The following is an 18675-nucleotide window of genomic DNA, read 5'->3' as shown; positions in this document are numbered from 1 at the left end:
GCCTCTGCGGTTTGTCAACGCCTCCCTTGACCTGGCAGATTCAAAACTGGATGCAGGCGAGCCCTAGCAAGTGCCGAGTGTCTTCCACACATTCCTCCATCTGCTCGCTCTACAGCAGCTGACGCAGCCGCACACACGCTTGGCCTTTGCTGCTGCCGAAGCGCATTGCCTGCTCATGGTTAGCTTGCTGTGTGCCAGGACCCCCGGGGCCTTTTGTGCAGCACGACACCGCAGCCCATCAGGCCCCAGCACATGCTGCTGCCGCTGCTGCTGCTGCTGCTGTTGCTTGCGGTCTGGCCATGCCTGGGGCCAACCTTTGCATTGATCGTTGCTAAGGCTGAAGCAGTTCCGCGTGGCACAGCCTGCTGAGGTCTTGCTGAGTAGTGGCTCTTCCTTCGGCATAGCTAACTCTCCTCACACTTGCCGAGGGCTCAGTCGATCCCCACGCTGAGGTGGTTTAGGAAGGTATTGAGCAGTATCAGAGGCAGGCAGGCCCCCGGAGGAACTCTGCTTGGGAGCAGCTGCCCATTGGACTTGGAGGCATGAAGCAGCAGCAGCCTTGCAGCTTGGTGCTGTGGCCAGTGCCCATGCAGCTTGTGGTGCCCCTGCCCAGCGCAGCTCTTGCCAGCTTGTCAGCACCTTGTCTGCCAGGTGCTCACGCCAGCATCTGTTCCGGCTCTTTGTCCAGCTGGTCCCTAGGCTCCTCGTTGTCACCTGGGTGCTCCTCAGAGCAGCGGGCTCTCTAGGCAGAGCAGGCCTAGCATGGCTGCCTGGGTTCCCATGCTGCCTTTGCTCTGTCCCCCCACCCACCGAATCACAGAATCACAGAATGGTTGAGGTTGGAAGGGACCTCTGGAGATCACCTAGTCCAAGCCCCTGGCTCCAGCAGGGTCACCTAGAGCATGCTGGCCAGGATGGTGTCCAGACGGCTTTTGAAGATCTCCAAGGAGGGAGAGTGCACAAGCTCTCTGGGCAACCTAAGGGTAGCCTGTGATGGTCTCTTTCCTCCAATTTTCCAGCATCACTTCAAATTCTGAATTTGCCCTCCAAGTTGCTTTCAGAGCCTACCAGAGTAATGTCAGGTCATCTGCAAAGAGACCACTCCATCCCCTCAGTCCTTAATGGGACTGCTTAGCAGGACTGTACCCGGGACAAGGCTCTGCAGAGCCCCACTAGACGGAGGTTTCCGTTTGGCCAGCAAGTGCCTCCTCCTGGACACCCTGGGCTCAAAAAGGCGGCTTTGGGGAGACATTTGCTTCACTTGAGCGTCACAGAAGACCTGGGAAGGCCACCAACGCATATGACTTGAATCTACCTTCCAAGAGGTGATTCTGCATGAAAATCAACACCCAAGAAATATTAGAATGTTTTTCATGTGTAGATATATACTTTGCTATTTCACCCAAAAGAAAGAGAATAATCAGGGGAAAAGATGGAAAACGTAGCCCCAGTTCCTCGGAATGTCGACTAGAGGTTGCAAATATGCTCTGTCACTCTTCCATGTTATTCCACATGAAGACCCACTCATCCCAAAGCTGAAAGAGCAACCGTGGGGTTCACTGGGGTCCATTCCTTGGAAAGAATTAGTCACAAAGGACTTCACGAGCAGAGAAGTGGCTGGCTTGGGAGGCAGAAGCCTAGAGAAGCAAACATGCTTGTGCTGGAAACACAGGGACACGCTCGGAAGGCACATGAGGATCAGCGATTCCTTTGATTGGAAAAGACCAGTTTCCTCATCTCTGGACTCTGCAACAGGGACAGAGACCCGTGAGAGGATGCCAGGGAACTCCTGGCATCACTCACAAAGGCAGGAAACCCGGAGGCCTGCACCGACTTTAGGAACTCGGGGGCTATTGTCTGGGTTGTTTCATGGCCAAAGCGGGTGGTGGCCATAGGAGTCATGTTGGTGAGGCCGCGGCGGTGAAGTCACAGAGATGCAGGCAGCCCATGTCCCTTGGTCTCACAACACAAGCACAGGCAGTGACAGCAACCCCTCTCTGGCAGCCTGCAGCCAGAAGCACAGCAGAGAGACTATAGACCTGCGCAGAAGCAGGACTAAGAAAATTAGGGGCAAGGGGATGCAGGTGGTCAACAACACGGAGCAGCTCCCCAGTGGGACAAGTTAAACACACCTGAGCCCTCTAGCTTGGGAAAGAGAGGCCCGAAGCCACCACAGAGACACCAGTGTCTGAGGTCATGAGAAGGTGAAGGGACAAGGTGAGGAGGGACCACCAGCTCCCATGACACCAGAGCGCAGGGGCATCCCGTGGAGCAACCAGGCAGGAATTTTAAACTGGAATACAAGGAACTCTCGTCACACAGCACCCAGGGAAATTGCTGAACTCCCTGCCCTAGGATCCCAGACATGGACAAGGAGGAATGGCTTCATAAAGCGATGAGATCGCCCTGCGCTATTAACACAAAAGGGCACTAAACCACAGCATTGGGATTGGGGTGGGAAGTACCAGAGGAGATGGGGTCCTCGGAAAGAAAAGAGCCACCCAAACCCAGACCCAAGACATCAGCACCCCACAGGCACCATCAAGGTCACGCTGCAGCTACGGCCAGACATCACAGCAAATCCTGTCAGCAAGGGATTCTTTTTTCTTTTTTTTTTGGTTTTTAACATCTCCCATTTCTGCCTCTGTTTCCAGGCTCTCTGCAGCTGCCTTAGACCCCTTTTAGCCACCACGAACTCTGGCGATCGCCTTTGCATGGTCTAGGGCAACAGAAATGTGGCACATCCCTTTTATCGCAGTTGGGTTAGAATAGCCAGCTCTAATTAATGTCCATCACATAGCAGTCACCAAAGCACTCAATAAATGGGAATAATATGATGTTGTTATAAGACAACCCTGGAAGCTCAGAAAGAATGGTCATGCTGTTTAAACTAGGCAGATTAGGATAACCCCTATCTCTGTTTTCTGAAAAGAAGCATTCTTGAATCAAGGGCATCCTAGAACTGCTAAAGCCCTAAGAGAAACATTAAATCAAAACGTTTTACTTCTAGGTACGTATTGCCAATTTGGCAAAAGAATTGGAGGTCCATGTATCCCTAACTGAACTGTCCTCATTATACTACAAAAAATCACGCCCATAGGTCCAAAAGACCCATGCGCAGGTGAAGACCCCTCCCCTGAGCATGCGTAGTACTAAAATGGTGTGTAAGCAAAATTGTAATTGTATGTAAATCATTAACGAATCAGTGTAAAAGGGAAAGTTGCAAACTTTGCAATTTGTTTGTATAGATGCTCCTTGAGAAGCCGGGGTGGGGGTGTGCTTGATTTGTGGGAAACCACCGAGCACCCAGGCTTGCGCAACTCTGAAATAAAGAAGCAAATGTCTCTCCTGAGTGTGTAATTATTGGCTTACTGCACACCGGGCAACAAATCCGCTTTTTGGACAACAGTGTCAGTGGGTAGAACAGTTCAGAGACACTTGGCCTTTAGGCCATATTACTCGGAAATAACACCAAAAGGGCCTTCTTACAGTCCTGGCTGCCAAACGGCCCCGGGGCCGTAGGGGACCATCAGTCAGGGCTCTGGCTGCAGCCCCCAGTGCTGCCCAGCATCTCCCCTGCAGGCCCCGGGGCATCCAGCGATGGGGGAGGGAAGGAGGGAGAGAGGAAGAGAAGGGCAGAGGGAGGGAGGGAGGAAAAGAGGGAGGAAGGAAGAGAAGGCGGGAGGGAGGGAGAGGGAGGAGCAGAGGAGGCCAGGGCAGCCCTGGGAGCCCAAGGGCCGCTGTTGCTAGGCAGCACGGGGGGAGGGGGGGCACGAGGAGGCCACATGACCTGCAGCTGGTGCTGTTGCCAGGCAACACTGGGTGGGGCAGCAACAGGCACTGGGGGAGGTGTTGGGAGGTGGTTGGAGCTGGGCTGGGGCAGCCATGGTGGGGCTGCGTGTGGGGCTGGGAGCTTCAGGGAGCCAGGCCCTCCACGGCCCTGGCCCTGCTGCCCCCGGTGGTGTGGGGGCTCGGAGGAGCTGGGCCCGCACCCAGGCCCCGCACCCAGCGGCTGCCGGCAGGAAGGGACGACCAAAGGCCCTGCATGGGCGCTGGAGGCCGGACCCGGCTCCTCACAGCGCCTCTGGTGCTGACGCGGCTCTTCGGGGCAGAGCTGGGGCCCTTCACGTGCCTAGAAAGTAGGAGGCATGGGGAAGCATGACACTGAGACCCTCCAGCTGGCTCTGAGCAAGAGTTGCCTCAGGAATGGACAAAAATATGCCTGCTGTGTTTTTCATGTGTGTTTCGAAGTGGCAGATAGGGCTTACTTGTCTCAAACTTTGTGCCAGTGCACTAAGAGAAGACTTGCAGTTTGCCTAATCCCAGTGTGAGGCCAGAGCCAGAGCCTCTGCGTCATCTCAGCCAGTGTTCTCTCTAAAAGACGTTCAGCTGTTTGCAAGAGCATTTACCTGTGTGATTTGCAGAGCAGTTCCCCAATATTGCAGGTGTTTAACAGCGACCTCTGTATTTATACGTAGCTGGTTCAGTTTCAAAATGTTTATGCTGAGAAAGGAGCTCAATAAGATGAAGCTGTCATTAATAAGGAGATGAAGAGGACTCCATAGATCACATACAAAAATGCAGCTGTGCAAAAGGGACAGCCATATATAATGTAATGCTCAGTGGTGCAAATGTAGCCTCCTTTTAATGAGCAGTGCTTCTTTGTGAATAGTTGTATTTGTATTGCCTGTTTATTTGCACAGTTTTTGACTTGATTGTATCTTGAGTAGCGCAAGTTGAGTATTCAGGAGGGTCCTGAAGCCAGCTGCCCTAGCCGCTCTCCCTCTCATCTACTCACTGCAGAGCACTGTCTCTGGCAGTGCTTACAGAAGGTCTCTTGTCTCGTGGCTCAGCTGGTAGTTCTGCCTTGCCATCACCCCATGAACCTGCACTCGATAAATACACGTGTACTTGGGGTTGCCCCAGTTGCTCTGCACCTGGAATTTGATATACTGGAAGGCTCTGGGAAGCTGCTTCTGCAAAGGAAACGGGGGGAGCCGTCATTCCTCAGGTGTAAGGAGCAACAGCACAGCAACGTAGCTTCCTTTGCCAGCGCTAGCCCTGCTGGGGAACAAACTGGAGCCCTGACAAAGGAGGCAGCCAGGGTTGCTATGCCAGAGCCACAAGGCACAGGATGCTTTGGCTCATCCTCCGCACTCTGTGGTCCAAGCCCTTGCAGGCAAAGCTCAGTTTGCCCCTCGCGTCGTGCCCACACGCACTCACAGTACCTTCAGGCGGAAGGTCTGAACAGCCTCTTGGTCCACGTCAAATACAAAGAGCCCCAGGAGAGTTTCTTCTGCTGCTTCCTCATCCACGCCCTCAAAGGCAACCGACAAGGGCAGCAGGTCAGGCTCAAGCAGAGCCGGAGGAAAAGTGCCCGCTGCGTCCGACTCGGGGAAGCCTGCCTCATGTCCCACCCCTCTAGCACTAGTCTGGAAGAGGTCAGTGTGGATGTGGCTCAGGCTCTTTTGAGCAAGCGCTCCAAGACCCTGGGCCAGAAAGCACAAAGCAAGCCGCAGAGGCATACCACCACCGTGGGCCCCCACATACGCCATGCAGGGACGCTCTGCTCTGCAGCAACCAGCCCACGCTTCTCTGAGAGAAGGCGCCAGGAGAAACAAGGCTCCCTCGCAGCTTTCTGCCCTGGCCAGCTTCCCTGCCCACCCGCCACGCTGGGGCAAGGCTGAGGCTTACGGAGACAGCAAAGTCTTTGGGGGCGCTGCTGACTTCCCCGGAAGGAGAGACCGCCTTGGAGATGTGCTCCACGGTGACAGCCATGGGCCAGATCTGCTCAGGCAGCCGAATGACCACTTGGCCCTCCGCTCCTTGGAAAGCCCAGCACTGTCCAGGGGAAGTGTGCGGCTGAAACCAGAAAGCAGCCACCCTCAGTGGCAAGGCACTCCAGGAGCCCAGGGGACTGGCTGCTTTGCCAGCAGCACAGCCCTGGCTCGGTCTGTTGGCTGGCTTTCTGCATGGAAGGGCACCCAAGTGGATGAAAGGGACAGGAGGGGACTTGCCACCTTGCTTTCAGAAGACGGAAATCTTCCTTACAAAACATCTAGGCTCACCTGCCTTTCCCAAATCCCGCTCTGATTTTGCACAGCATTCAGAGACAGGGCGGGGCTGCCTAGGGGAGGTCACCCCGTGAGCCTTCAAAGAGTGTGCAGGAAGGACGAGCCCCCTTCCTCCAACTCGGCAGAACCCGCCAGGCTTGGGGGCCTGGAGGAGGTTCTGTCCTTGCCTGAGTGGCTTGTCAGGCTCCCCCCAACTTCCACTCTCTCTGGAAAGGGGCCGTGGGAGTTGAGGTGGGAAAATGCAGCTGCCAAGGACAAAGGTGCCCAGCACACTGCAGCCAGGGGTTGTGGGCAGGTGGCTGCTGTTGGGTTCAGCTCCGTTCCCCTCCAGACAGAAGGGCAGCACTGTGGGGAAGCGCAGGGGATCATCAGGAAGAGGCTGAGCCCTGTGGGGCTGCGCGAGACTGCTGCTGTGAAGGGAGGTGTTTGGGGCTTGGAGGCTCAACTTGAAAGCAAGCAACTGCCTCAGAAGTCATGCTGCCTGTGCTATTACCTGCAGAATAGTATCCGGGGGGTTGGCCACGGCAAAGAAGGCGAGACAAAGCCAGCAAGCCTCACTGCCTCGCCCACCATAAGTCCGGGATGTTCTCTCTGCATCGATGGTGGCCCCTGAAAGGCACATGCAAAGCAGCTGCCTCGGACAGGCCAGAGGCTAGGAGCAGCAGGGAGCCAGCAGGTATTTCTCAGGCTGCAAGCCCAGCTGGGCAGACTTGGTGGGAGGGCCATACGCCAGCAGAGGGCCAGCAGACTTTGCGTAGGCATACCTGTGGTTTTCAGAGCCCAGTCCACCGTCTGCAGGTACTTTGCCTCTATCTTCTCAAGGGCTGCCCGTGTCAAGTTGAGAAGGGGCTGGGAAAAGCATTGCAAAGGCAGAGACGGAAAGCAACAGGGAGAATGACACAAACTCATCACGGGGCACTTCTGCATGAAGACTGAGTGCTTGCACAGAGCAAAGGGGAGACTCGGGGTCAGTCCACCAAAGGCAAGACTTGTTGGAAAAGGCACCAGACCTTCTGGTCAGCGCTTTCTGACGAGTCAAGCAAGGACTCGGTGAGAACACCAGTCTCAGGAGCCACCGTGCAGACCTGGCTCAGGTCAGCACTGCCCCAAGCAGCCCTGAGAGCCAGGTTTGCGCTGGGCAGCAAGAGGACAGAGCACACGCTGCAAAGGGCCAAGAGGAAGCAGCAGGAGACAGCCTCCAACTGAGAGCAAGGTCTTTGATCAAATGGCAGCCACTTTACCCCTCTCTTCTCCTCAGCCATCGCCCTCTCCTCCAAGACTTCTGCTATGGAGTGCAGGATGGCCTCATTTGCAGCAGCCAGCTCTGCTCGCAGGTGAGCCACCTGCTCTTCCAGGAGCTCCCGCTCATGGATCTTCTCCCTCAGCAAGGGCAGGGAGTTGCTGCAGACAAAGGGAAAGCAGATGTGGTGCAAGAGCTGAGCAGCCCCTGCAGGCAGTCCCGAGTAGGGTGCCACAGTCTTGCCCCCATCCTCTTCCCTCCCTCACAAGAGCAGAGGCTTCCCTTCCCCTCCACGTTTAGCACAAGGCAAAGGCTGGCGCCCTGGATGCTTTGCCACTCAATGAGTTCCATGGGAAGGAAGCCCTCTTACCTGAGCGTTGTGAGCTCTGTTTCTGGCACCCCAGCCTTCTCCTGAAACACAAAGGCCCTCCCTGAGAGGAAGCCCAAGGAGCTGCATGGGGGCTTCCCACAGGACACTTCCCCAGGAAGAGCAGGTGGCAGTTGCTGCTGCTTTCTATCCATTTGGAGCAAGCCAGAGGATGTCGGGCCTTTTTCCAGCCACTGTCTTTGGGAAGTCCATTTCCTGTCTGAGCATTTGCAGACTCCAGGAGCTAAGGCAGGAGCAAAGCCACCTCCTGCCCAAGTGCTCCTTCCTGCAGCCTGCCAACCTGCAGTGCTCACTCAGGGAGCTCTCAGGGTCAAAGCTCATTCAGCAGCTACAGAAAGTGAAGGACAAGCACAAGCGTGTCCCCCCCACACCCCCCCACATCTCTGTGAGGATGAGCCCTGGGCATCTGGACAGGATTCCCAACTTTTGCAGGGGAGGCAGGAGCTCCGAGCTATGGCCTCGGCCAGAGTTTGCTTTCCCCCAGCAAGAGGCACCTACCTGCAGCGCTTCCTCTTGCCACTTGCTCTCGGAGAGCAGCAAGCCCCAGCAGTAAAGCCCAGCTGCAAGTCACCACAGCAAGAGACAGTTATACTAAGAGGCTTTCTAATGGTCCCTGGAGCCACATTTTCTCCTTCCACAGCTAGGGAGCAAGAGCTTGCCTGGGACAGCTGGAGCTGGAGCTGGAGCCAGTGCAGAGCGCGGAGGTGGCTCCAACCCCTTGAGCACTGCCCAGGCCCATGGGCTTGGAAAATACACACACCCAAGGCCCACACACCCGCACACCAATGAAGGCATGTGGCCCCGAGCCAAGAGGAAATGCACCAGGCCATGGCAGTTTCTGCACAGACATTGCAACCCCAAAGCTCTGCAGCAAGGAGGGACCTCTAGCCAAAACGATCCTAGGCGCTCCACTCCCTCCCACGGCCGGCAGCCATGGCAGGCGTGAGGCAGGCTGCAGTCCACCTGTAAAGACCCTCTCTGGCCTTCACTGTGTCACGGAGATGGGAAGCTGGAAGGCGCCACAGGATCTGCTGCCTCTCCCTGCCCCTGAAAGCTGGCATCCGGTCCGCCTGCGCTACCGCGCAAGAGCTTTGGTCAGCGCTGCTCACCAGCCAGGAGTGGGGCCAGCAGGAAAAGGACCCTCAGGCACCTCCTGCCATTCCGCCAGGTGCTGCGTGGCCTAAAAGAGAGGGAATGCTGCTGTTAGCCAAGCCTACAGTGCAGGCTTTGCTTTGCCGGTGATCTGTTGAGGGGCTCCCTCGCCACCAGGTTCCTCAGCTCAGCAGAGCGGAGAAGCCCAGGGCCTGGGGGCCTTTAGGAAGCTCTGAGCTGCAGCACAGCACCCTGCGGGCACTAAGGCAGTTGAAGACCTCTGGCCTGACACAGGCGTAATCACCCACACGCGTAGTGTCGTGGCCTGACACAGTCTGGTGGCACTGGGCTCTCCCGAGCAGAAGGGGCAGCGCCCTGCCCAGCCAAAGGCTCTGCTGGGCTGCCTGGCTGCCCAGGCTGGAGGGCAGTGCTGCACACAGCCCCAGGGCTCAGGGGCTGTCTGTCGCCACCATGGAAGCCGGGCGGCACACAGGGCTTCTTGCCTTATCCCTCCCTGCTTTTTGGGCCCCGTCACACCCACCTGCCCAACTCGGCTGGCATCTCCTCTAATCCAACTCCGTCACCAGCAGGAGGGAAAAGGTCGCTGTGCGGCAAATCCCCGCAGGCCTCTTCCCAAAGCACTTGCTGGCCTCTGCAAAGCTCCTTGTTTGCAGAGCTACACACGTCTGCAGGCTGGGCTTTTATGGAGGGCAGCTGTTGATGACGTCACAAGAGCCAACCGCCAGGGAGGCAAGGTGTTGCCCATGATGACCTCAGAGGGGGGCTTACCCAGGAGGGGGTTGCCACGCAGCCTGAGCCAGAGGAAGCCTGTGTGTTAGCCCCCACCCCAAGCCTGAAGCCTCCCGGCACACCCGCAGAGGAGCCCTGGTTAGCCCAGAGAGCCAGCTCACTTGGTTGCGCGGGCAAGCTGCTGCTGTGCCGTTGCACCCCTCGTCCTCTACCAGGCTGATGTGTCGTGTCATCCTGGGCAGGGCTCAAAGGGCTGAGCGTGAAGCCCTGCTAAGTCAGAAGGGAGAGTGGCAAGAGCTTTCTCCTCTTGAGACCCACCCGGGCATTGACACGGCACTGCAGCAAGCCAAAGGACATCAGCCAGGTGACCTTGTTGGCCCTGGAAGACATAGCCCCGCCTCTGCTAGGAAAGCAAGAGTAGAGCGGTCAGCTTGCTGGCACAAAGGCAGATGTCTCTTCCCCTAGGTACACCTGCACCTACACGGAACAGCGGGGGTGAGGGGCACAGGCTCCCTCAGCAGCCCACTGATGGGCACCCAAAGGGGAGCTCCAGGGTCGGCTCTGAGGTGCGTTGCAGAAATGCAAGCAACCATTGAGCAAGAGCAGGGGCCAGGACTGGAGACGGGGACAGCTGCAGGCCAGCTCCCGCAAGGAGTGGGCCTGAGCTTCAGTCAGGCTCCTGGGCCAGTGGGTGGAGGTGCCAGGGCAGGCCGCTCAGGGGAACTAAGCCCTCCTTAGTGCACGCCGGGCCCTGACGGTCCAGGCCGCGGTCTGTAGCCTTTGCACTTCTCTGCTGCGGCCTCTGCAGTTTGTCAACGCCTCCCTTGACCTGGCAGATTCAAAACTGGATGCAGGCGAGCCCTAGCAAGTGCCGAGTGTCTTCCACACATTCCTCCATCTGCTCGCTCTACAGCAGCTGACGCAGCCGCACACACGCTTGGCCTTTGCTGCTGCCGAAGCGCATTGCCTGCTCATGGTTAGCTTGCTGTGTGCCAGGACCCCCGGGGCCTTTTGTGCAGCACGACACCGCAGCCCATCAGGCCCCAGCACATGCTGCTGCCGCTGCTGCTGCTGCTGCTGTTGCTTGCGGTCTGGCCATGCCTGGGGCCAACCTTTGCATTGATCATTGCTAAGGCTGAAGCAGTTCCGCGTGGCACAGCCTGCTGAGGTCTTGCTGAGTAGTGGCTCTTCCTTCGGCATAGCTAACTCTCCTCACACTTGCCGAGGGCTCAGTCGATCCCCACGCTGAGGTGGTTTAGGAAGGTATTGAGCAGTATCAGAGGCAGGCAGGCCCCCGGAGGAACTCTGCTTGGGAGCAGCTGCCCATTGGACTTGGAGGCATGAAGCAGCAGCAGCCTTGGAGCTTGGTGCTGTGGCCAGTGCCCATGCAGCTTGTGGTGCCCCTGCCCAGCGCAGCTCTTGCCAGCTTGTCAGCACCTTGTCTGCCAGGTGCTCACGCCAGCATCTGTTCCGGCTCTTTGTCCAGCTGGTCCCTAGGCTCCTCGTTGTCACCTGGGTGCTCCTCAGAGCAGCGGGCTCTCTAGGCAGAGCAGGCCTAGCATGGCTGCCTGGGTTCCCATGCTGCCTTTGCTCTGTCCCCCCACCCACCGAATCACAGAACCACAGAATGGTTGAGGTTGGAAGGGACCTCTGGAGATCACCTAGTCCAAGCCCCTGGCTCCAGCAGGGTCACCTAGAGCATGCTGGCCAGGATGGTGTCCAGATGGCTTTTGAAGATCTCCAAGGAGGGAGAGTGCACAAACTCTCTGGGCAACCTAAGGGTAGCCTGTGATGGTCTCTTTCCTCCAATTTTCCAGCATCACTTCAAATTCTGAATTTGCCCTCCAAGTTGCTTTCAGAGCCTACCAGAGTAATGTCAGGTCATCTGCAAAGAGACCACTCCATCCCCTCAGTCCTTAATGGGACTGCTTAGCAGGACTGTACCCGGGACAAGGCTCTGCAGAGCCCCACTAGACGGAGGTTTCCGTTTGGCCAGCAAGTGCCTCCTCCTGGACACCCTGGGCTCAAAAAGGCGGCTTTGGGGAGACATTTGCTTCACTTGAGCGTCACAGAAGACCTGGGAAGGCCACCAACGCATATGACTTGAATCTACCTTCCAAGAGGTGATTTTGCATGAAAATCAACACCCAAGAAATATTAGAATGTTTTTCATGTGTAGATATATACTTTGCTATTTCACCCAAAAGAAAGAGAATAATCAGGGGAAAAGATGGAAAACGTAGCCCCAGTTCCTTGGAATGTCGACTAGAGGTTGCAAATATGCTCTGTCACTCTTCCATGTTATTCCACATGAAGACCCACTCATCCCAAAGCTGAAAGAGCAACCGTGGGGTTCACTGGGGTCCATTCCTTGGAAAGAATTAGTCACAAAGGACTTCACGAGCAGAGAAGTGGCTGGCTTGGGAGGCAGAAGCCTAGAGAAGCAAACATGCTTGTGCTGGAAACACAGGGACACGCTCGGAAGGCACATGAGGATCAGCGATTCCTTTGATTGGAAAAGACCAGTTTCCTCATCTCTGGACTCTGCAACAGGGACAGAGACCCGTGAGAGGATGCCAGGGAACTCCTGGCATCACTCACAAAGGCAGGAAACCCGGAGGCCTGCACCGACTTTAGGAACTCGGGGGCTATTGTCTGGGTTGTTTCATGGCCAAAGCGGGTGGTGGCCATAGGAGTCATGTTGGTGAGGCCGCGGCGGCGAAGTCACAGAGATGCAGGCAGCCCATGTCCCTTGGTCTCACAACACAAGCACAGGCAGTGACAGCAACCCCTCTCTGGCAGCCTGCAGCCAGAAGCACAGCAGAGAGACTATAGACCTGCGCAGAAGCAGGACTAAGAAAATTAGGGGCAAGGGGATGCAGGTGGTCAACAACACGGAGCAGCTCCCCAGTGGGACAAGTTAAACACACCTGAGCCCTCTAGCTTGGGAAAGAGAGGCCCGAAGCCACCACAGAGACACCAGTGTCTGAGGTCATGAGAAGGTGAAGGGACAAGGTGAGGAGGGACCACCAGCTCCCATGACACCAGAGCGCAGGGGCATCCCGTGGAGCAACCAGGCAGGAATTTTACACTGGAATACAAGGAACTCTCGTCACACAGCACCCAGGGAAATTGCTGAACTCCCTGCCCTAGGATCCCAGACATGGACAAGGAGGAATGGCTTCATAAAGCGATGAGATCGCCCTGCGCTATTAACACAAAAGGGCACTAAACCACAGCATTGGGATTGGGGTGGGAAGTACCAGAGGAGATGGGGTCCTCGGAAAGAAAAGAGCCACCCAAACCCAGACCCAAGACATCAGCGCCCCACAGGCACCATCAAGGTCACGCTGCAGCTACGGCCAGACATCACAGCAAATCCTGTCAGCAAGGGATTCTTTTTTCTTTTTTTTTGGTTTTTAACATCTCCCATTTCTGCCTCTGTTTCCAGGCTCTCTGCAGCTGCCTTAGACCCCTTTTAGCCACCACGAACTCTGGCGATCGCCTTTGCATGGTCTAGGGCAACAGAAATGTGGCACATCCCTTTTATCGCAGTTGGGTTAGAATAGCCAGCTCTAATTAATGTCCATCACATAGCAGTCACCAAAGCACTCAATAAATGGGAATAATATGATGTTGTTATAAGACAACCCTGGAAGCTCAGAAAGAATGGTCATGCTGTTTAAACTAGGCAGATTAGGATAACCCCTATCTCTATTTTCTGAAAAGAAGCATTCTTGAATCAAGGGCATCCTAGAACTGCTAAAGCCCTAAGAGAACCATTAAATCAAAACGTTTTACTTCTAGGTACGTATTGCCAATTTGGCAAAAGAATTGGAGGTCCATGTATCCCTAACTGAACTGTCCTCATTATACTACAAAAAATCACGCCCATAGGTCCAAAAGACCCATGCGCAGGTGAAGACCCCTCCCCTGAGCATGCGTAGTACTAAAATGGTGTGTAAGCAAAATTGTAATTGTATGTAAATCATTAACGAATCAGTGTAAAAGGGAAAGTTGCAAACTTTGCAATTTGTTTGTATAGATGCTCCTTGAGAAGCCAGGGTGGGGGTGTGCTTGATCTGTGGGAAACCACCGAGCACCCAGGCTTGCGCAACTCTGAAATAAAGAAGCAAATGTCTCTCCTGAGTGTGTAATTATTGGCTTACTGCACACCGGGCAACAAATCCGCTCTTTGGACAACAGTGTCAGTGGGTAGAACAGTTCCGAGACACTTGGCCTTTAGGCCACATTACTCGGAAATAACACCAAAAGGGCCTTCTTACAGTCCTGGCTGCCAAACGGCCCCGGGGCCGTAGGGGACCATCAGTCAGGGCTCTGGCTGCAGCCCCCAGTGCTGCCCAGCATCTCCCCTGCAGGCCCCGGGGCATCCAGCGATGGGGGAGGGAAGGAGGGAGAGGCAGGGAGAGAGGAAGAGAAGGGCAGAGGGAGGGAGGGAGGAAAAGAGGGAGGAAGGAAGAGAAGGAGGGAGGGAGGGAGAGGGAGGAGCAGAGGAGGCCAGGGCAGCCCTGGGAGCCCAAGGGCCGCTGTTGCTAGGCAGCACGGGGGGAGGGGGGGCACGAGGAGGCCACATGACCTGCAGCTGGTGCTGTTGCCAGGCAACACTGGGTGGGGCAGCAACAGGCACTGGGGGAGGTGTTGGGAGGTGGTTGGAGCTGGGCTGGGGCAGCCATGGTGGGGCTGCGTGTGGGGCTGGGAGCTTCAGGGAGCCAGGCCCTCCACGGCCCTGGCCCTGCTGCCCCCGGTGGTGTGGGGGCTCGGAGGAGCTGGGCCCGCACCCAGGCCCCGCACACAGCAGCTGCCGGCAGGAAGGGACGACCAAAGGCCCTGCATGGGCGCTGGAGGCCGGACCCGGCTCCTCACAGCGCCTCTGGTGCTGACGCGGCTCTTCGGGGCAGAGCTGGGGCCCTTCACGTGCCTAGAAAGTAGGAGGCATGGGGAAGCATGACACTGAGACCCTCCAGCTGGCTCTGAGCAAGAGTTGCCTCAGGAATGGACAAAAATATGCCTGCTGTGTTTTTCATGTGTGTTTCGAAGTGGCAGATAGGGCTTACTTGTCTCAAACTTTGTGCCAGTGCACTAAGAGAAGACTTGCAGTTTGCCTAATCCCAGTGTGAGGCCAGAGCCAGAGCCTCTGCGTCATCTCAGCCAGTGTTCTCTCTAAAAGACGTTCAGCTGTTTGCAAGAGCATTTACCTGTGTGATTTCCAGAGCAGTTCCCCAATATTGCAGGTGTTTAACAGCGACCTCTGTATTTATACGTAGCTGGTTCAGTTTCAAAATGTTTATGCTGAGAAAGGAGCTCAATAAGATGAAGCTGTCATTAATAAGGAGATGAAGAGGACTCCATAGATCACATACAAAAATGCAGCTGTGCAAAAGGGACAGCCATATATAATGTAATGCTCAGTGGTGCAAATGTAGCCTCCTTTTAATGAGCAGTGCTTCTTTGTGAATAGTTGTATTTGTATTGCCTGTTTATTTGCAGAGTTTTTGACTTGATTGTATCTTGAGTAGCGCAAGTTGAGTATTCAGGAGGGTCCTGAAGCCAGCTGCCCTAGCCGCTCTCCCTCTCATCTACTCACTGCAGAGCACTGTCTCTGGCAGTGCTTACAGAAGGTCTCTTGTCTCGTGGCTCAGCTGGTAGTTCTGCCTTGCCATCACCCCATGAACCTGCACTCGATAAATACACGTGTACTTGGGGTTGCCCCAGTTGCTCTGCACCTGGAATTTGATATACTGGAAGGCTCTGGGAAGCTGCTTCTGCAAAGGAAACGGGGGGAGCCGTCATTCCTCAGGTGTAAGGAGCAACAGCACAGCAACGTAGCTTCCTTTGCCAGCGCTAGCCCTGCTGGGGAACAAACTGGAGCCCTGACAAAGGAGGCAGCCAGGGTTGCTATGCCAGAGCCACAAGGCACAGGATGCTTTGGCTCATCCTCCGCACTCTGTGGTCCAAGCCCTTGCAGGCAAAGCTCAGTTTGCCCCTCGCGTCGTGCCCACACGCACTCACAGTACCTTCAGGCGGAAGGTCTGAACAGCCTCTTGGTCCACGTCAAATACAAAGAGCCCCAGGAGAGTTTCTTCTGCTGCTTCCTCATCCACGCCCTCAAAGGCAACCGACAAGGGCAGCAGGTCAGGCTCAAGCAGAGCCGGAGGAAAAGTGCCCGCTGCGTCCGACTCGGGGAAGCCTGCCTCATGTCCCACCCCTCTAGCACTAGTCTGGAAGAGGTCAGTGTGGATGTGGCTCAGGCTCTTTTGAGCAAGCGCTCCAAGACCCTGGGCCAGAAAGCACAAAGCAAGCCGCAGAGGCATACCACCACCGTGGGCCCCCACATACGCCATGCAGGGACGCTCTGCTCTGCAGCAACCAGCCCACGCTTCTCTGAGAGAAGGCGCCAGGAGAAACAAGGCTCCCTCGCAGCTTTCTGCCCTGGCCAGCTTCCCTGCCCACCCGCCACGCTGGGGCAAGGCTGAGGCTTACGGAGACAGCAAAGTCTTTGGGGGCACTGCTGACTTCCCCGGAAGGAGAGACCGCCTTGGAGATGTGCTCCACGGTGACAGCCATGGGCCAGATCTGCTCAGGCAGCCGAATGACCACTTGGCCCTCCGCTCCTTGGAAAGCCCAGCACTGTCCAGGGGAAGTGTGCGGCTGAAACCAGAAAGCAGCCACCCTCAGTGGCAAGGCACTCCAGGAGCCCAGGGGACTGGCTGCTTTGCCAGCAGCACAGCCCTGGCTCGGTCTGTTGGCTGGCTTTCTGCATGGAAGGGCACCCAAGTGGATGAAAGGGACAGGAGGGGACTTGCCACCTTGCTTTCAGAAGACGGAAATCTTCCTTACAAAACATCTAGGCTCACCTGCCTTTCCCAAATCCCGCTCTGATTTTGCACAGCATTCAGAGACAGGGCGGGGCTGCCTAGGGGAGGTCACCCCGTGAGCCTTCAAAGGGTGTGCGGGAAGGACGAGCCCCCTTCCTCCAACTCGGCAGATCCCGCCAGGCTTGGGGGCCTGGAGGAGGTTCTGTCCTTGCCTGAGTGGCTTGTCAGGCTCCCCCCAACTTCCACTCTCTCTGGAAAGGGGCCGTGGGAGTTGAGGTGGGAAAATGCAGCTGCCAAGGACAAAGGTGCCCAGCACACTGCGGCCAGGGGTTGTGGGCAGGTGGCTGCTGTTGGGTTCAGCTCCGTTCCCCTCCAGACAGAAGGGCAGCACTGTGGGGAAGCGCAGGGGATCGTCAGGAAGAGGCTGAGCCCTGTGGGGCTGCGCGAGACTGCTGCTGTGAAGGGAGGTGTTTGGGGCTTGGAGGCTCAACTTGAAAGCAAGCAACTGCCTTAGAAGTCATGCTGCCTGTGCTATTACCTGCAGAATAGTATCCGGAGGGTTGGCCACGGCAAAGAAGGCGAGACAAAGCCAGCAAGCCTCACTGCCTCGCCCACCATAAGTCCGGGATGTTCTCTCTGCATCGATGGTGGCCCCTGAAAGGCACATGCAAAGTAGCTGCCTCGGACAGGCCAGAGGCTAGGAGCAGCAGGGAGCCAGCAGGTATTTCTCAGGCTGCAAGCCCAGCTGGGCAGACTTGGTGGGAGGGCCATACACCAGCGGAGGGCCAGCAGACTTTGCGTAGGCATACCTGTGGTTTTCAGAGCCCAGTCCACCGTCTGCAGGTACTTTGCCTCTATCTTCTCAAGGGCTGCCCGTGTCAAGTTGAGAAGGGGCTGGGAAAAGCATTGCAAAGGCAGAGACGGAAAGCAACAGGGAGAATGACACAAACTCATCACGGGGCACTTCTGCATGAAGACTGAGTGCTTGCACAGAGCAAAGGGGAGACTCGGGGTCAGTCCACCAAAGGCAAGACTTGTTGGAAAAGGCACCAGACCTTCTGGTCAGCGCTTTCTGACGAGTCAAGCAAGGACTCGGGGAGAACACCAGTCTCAGGAGCCACCGTGCAGACCTGGCTCAGGTCAGCACTGCCCCAAGCAGCCCTGAGAGCCAGGTTTGCGCTGGGCAGCAAGAGGACAGAGCACACGCTGCAAAGGGCCAAGAGGAAGCAGCAGGAGACAGCCTCCAACTGAGAGCAAGGTCTTTGATCAAATGGCAGCCACTTTACCCCTCTCTTCTCCTCAGCCATCGCCCTCTCCTCCAAGACTTCTGCTATGGAGTGCAGGATGGCCTCATTTGCAGCAGCCAGCTCTGCTCGCAGGTGAGCCACCTGCTCTTCCAGGAGCTCCCGCTCATGGATCTTCTCCCTCAGCAAGGGCAGGGAGTTGCTGCAGACAAAGGGAAAGCAGATGTGGTGCAAGAGCTGAGCAGCCCCTGCAGGCAGTCCCGAGTAGGGTGCCACAGTCTTGCCCCCATCCTCTTCCCTCCCTCACAAGAGCAGAGGCTTCCCTTCCCCTCCACGTTTAGCACAAGGCAAAGGCTGGCGCCCTGGATGCTTTGCCACTCAATGAGTTCCATGGGAAGGAAGCCCTCTTACCTGAGCGTTGTGAGCTCTGTTTCTGGCACCCCAGCCTTCTCCTGAAACACAAAGGCCCTCCCTGAGAGGAAGCCCAAGGAGCTGCATGGGGGCTTCCCACAGGACACTTCCCCAGGAAGAGCAGGTGGCAGTTGCTGCTGCTTTCTATCCATTTGGAGCAAGCCAGAGGATGTCGGGCCTTTTTCCAGCCACTGTCTTTGGGAAGTCCATTTCCTGTCTGAGCATTTGCAGACTCCAGGAGCTAAGGCAGGAGCAAAGCCACCTCCTGCCCAAGTGCTCCTTCCTGCAGCCTGCCAACCTGCAGTGCTCACTCAGGGAGCTCTCAGGGTCAAAGCTCATTCAGCAGCTACAGAAAGTGAAGGACAAGCACAAGCGTGTCCCCCCCACACCCCCCCACATCTCTGTGAGGATGAGCCCTGGGCATCTGGACGGGATTCCCAACTTTTGCAGGGGAGGCAGGAGCTCCGAGCTATGGCCTCGGCCAGAGTTTGCTTTCCCCCAGCAAGAGGCACCTACCTGCAGCGCTTCCTCTTGCCACTTGCTCTCGGAGAGCAGCAAGCCCCAGCAGTAAAGCCCAGCTGCAAGTCACCACAGCAAGAGACAGTTATACTAAGAGGCTTTCTAATGGTCCCTGGAGCCA

Source organism: Dromaius novaehollandiae, chromosome 28 (genome assembly GCF_036370855.1).
Source record: "Dromaius novaehollandiae isolate bDroNov1 chromosome 28, bDroNov1.hap1, whole genome shotgun sequence".
NCBI classification, from domain to species: Eukaryota; Metazoa; Chordata; class Aves; order Casuariiformes; family Dromaiidae; genus Dromaius; species Dromaius novaehollandiae.
This window is presented reverse-complemented; position numbering follows the sequence as displayed.